Consider the following 3,043-nt stretch of genomic DNA (forward strand, 5'->3'; position numbering starts at 1 on the left):
AATGGAAACTCTGAAAATAAATTGGAAAAATGAGCATCCAGGAATAGAACAGCAGGACACAGTTTCTCTGAAGCTTACCTGGGAACAAATGCTTGCATGGTATGGTCCCTATGGAAGGTCAGAGACTGAGGCACTGAGGCAATGCAGCAGTGATGAGAGGGAGAGGCCGGACAGAATGACTCTGTAACAGGCTGGAGTGCAGAGAGAGCGAGAGCGAGAGAGACTTCCTGCCTATTTTGATGATGCACACACAATCACTTTAGAGTTTGTCAGTGAAGGTCTGATGAATGTAGTACCATGTTACCTAATAACCAAGACATGTAGTGAGCAGGTCATTTTGAAAAGCAAATCATTAAAATGAACAATTATTGGATCATTTAATTATTATTCATTATAATTATTATAAAGCTTCTTGTAATATCTTAATTACTATACAACACAAGTCGAATGATTAACTACATGGACTATTGTGGGTGTGGTGTATATTTTGTAAACATTCTTTAGTATATCACTGGTATGATGTAAGAATGTTAACACTGTTATGATATTATTTTTCAGTATAATTTGGGTTTGTAGTAGCGAATCATTTATTGCTTGCAAACCAATGATGGGAAGATGATGTCATGGGGTAGGACTAGATAAGTCTGACTTCTTCCTACTCCATTCAAGCATGTACTAGGTATAAGCAAATGGATATTGGATTGTGTGTAAAACTGTGTGTTGTCATATCAACTGTTCTAAATGCTTGAAAGAATAAATCAAATCAAATCACCTGTTTTAACCACTGCTGAACTATCTCAGAGAGAGACTCAACAGCACTACGCAACAACAGACCAACACTGTCAATTAATGCAGGGTCTTTACCACTTTGATTATGCCACAATTTACGTAATCCAATTCAGTAATAATGAGCAGATTTCAGGTTTGAACATTGATTTCTCAGACTGATGGTGGCTATGTGTCACTCTCCATCTCATACTTCTTGTGAATTGATGTGTGGGGGAAAAACAAAGGTTTGTTGTTTGCCACTGACAGGAGAGGCTCTGACACAAAGCAGCCTCCTGGAGGCTGACGGGGAAAACGGAGATAGTATGGTCACCATGACAACAACTGTGGAATCCATGAATCTTCATCATGCTATGCTGAGATCACCAGGTAGGTGTTTGCACATGTATAACACAAAATATACACAAAAGCAAAGAATTCTACAGTACAGCAGCTTTGGAGTAAACATTAACTTGGTGAAATTCCTAATGTTCTGTTTATGCCAGAAGCGCTGAGTCAACATGTGGTGTTGCTGTCTCGTGAAGTGTTTTTAATCACCGTTTGAGACGCAGCAGTTTTCCTGTTTAGTTCCTTCCATTTAGTTTTCTTGACTCATTTGACTTGAGGCTTAATAGTTGTGGAATAGTTGCTACCTCTATCTGCAGTGAATTGGTTATAAACACCACAAAATTATGTAACATGGCAAGAATAAAGGGTCACAAAAATCTTGTCAAACACAGGATTTTTGTCGAATAGTGGTCCCAAGTTACAACCACAGTGAAATTACTGCCATCATTTATGATGTAACTTTGATTATGCCTGTTGACTGACTGTTAAATTTAAGAAAAAACTGCAGGTGATTCACTATTTAGTGAATCCATCTCCTTGTACTCATTTGAGGACAGGAGTGAGGACGGAGGAAGCTGCTTGAGGATACACGAGTGTATCCTTCACAAAAAATCTGTTAGACTGACATTCCCATTTATCAGAAATCAGCTGGTGATTGGAAACTTGAGAAAAGGACGTCTCATGTCAGTTATAACGCATTTCCTTGGTTCCGCTCTCTTCTCAGTTTGTTCTTGCATTTGACACAAGGAAAAGACAAGTGAGGGGAACATGGATGCATTTAGTGGAAATGGGATTCACCGACAGGATTGGGAATTTTCTCCTCTTTCAACTTGCCTTTGTGATTGTGTCCCTCCCTTCAGGCTCTGCAGACTCCGTGGTAGTTCTCTCTCAGCCACATGAGCTGGTGACCATGACGACCGAAGGCCATGCATATGGAGATGATGTAGTGGCACTGCTGTAGTCTGCCATGACAGCTGTCATTTTCTACCTACTTCAGCAGCACTAGACTCACTCACAGTGGATTAAACATAGACATCTGTAAACAGATTAGTCACTGACTTTAACTCCTGTAGATATAATTAGCAACCAATAATGGTTTTATTTTGACAAGTGTGAAATGGCAGAGTTTGTATAAACAGCCTTTTTCCTCAAGTTTTTCCAAGACAAATACTCCCAAAGAAATAATGAGAGGTTTATAATGAGCGTACATTGTTCTGTGCAAATCAGTGTAACCCGACGTCTGAGGGTTGAAATGCTGTAATGGTCTCAAATGAGAGACAAGTCCCACTTTACCTAAAACTCATATTGCTAACTTAAATATAGCCAGACACACACAAACCCCATTATCCTTGTTAGTAATAACAAAACACTTTCCATTAAAACTGGAAGCACAGTCTCATATTGCTGCATGTATACACTGGTCTTGCACAGCACAACCAGCCAGACCACCCCGTTTATCAGCCTGAATAAGACAAACATTTATTATTATTATTATTCAGTAATGCCCAAAGCTGCATAAACTGAGTGGTACTGGTAACATGTTTCACTGAAATGTTAACCTCCAGCGATTCACTTTTAGAGTAAGGGAACACACTGCTCATTTATAGCTCAATATATCAACACGTAAGAATGATTGCTTTTTAAAAAGAAATTAAGAATTACTCATGAGGTTAGTTCTGCTCTTGTGAAACAAACAGCACATGTCTGGAGCACTTAGATAAGGTAGTGCACATTACTTGTTATTAAGTAGCAGTGTTTGTTCTTCACTTCCCCTCAGTGGATCAGGTTGTGGAAGTGGTCCAACATGGCACCCAGAGCCCAGCTCGCCTCCACGTTGTTCACAAACAGATGAGGTGTTTATACCGAGTGTATCATCAGACTGCTGCGACTGTCTGTCCGACCGATGTGTGTGTGGTTGTCATGGTGGTGT

This window comes from Monopterus albus, unplaced genomic scaffold, assembly GCF_001952655.1.
Source record: "Monopterus albus unplaced genomic scaffold, M_albus_1.0 scaffold77.1, whole genome shotgun sequence".
Taxonomy (NCBI): Eukaryota; Metazoa; Chordata; class Actinopteri; order Synbranchiformes; family Synbranchidae; genus Monopterus; species Monopterus albus.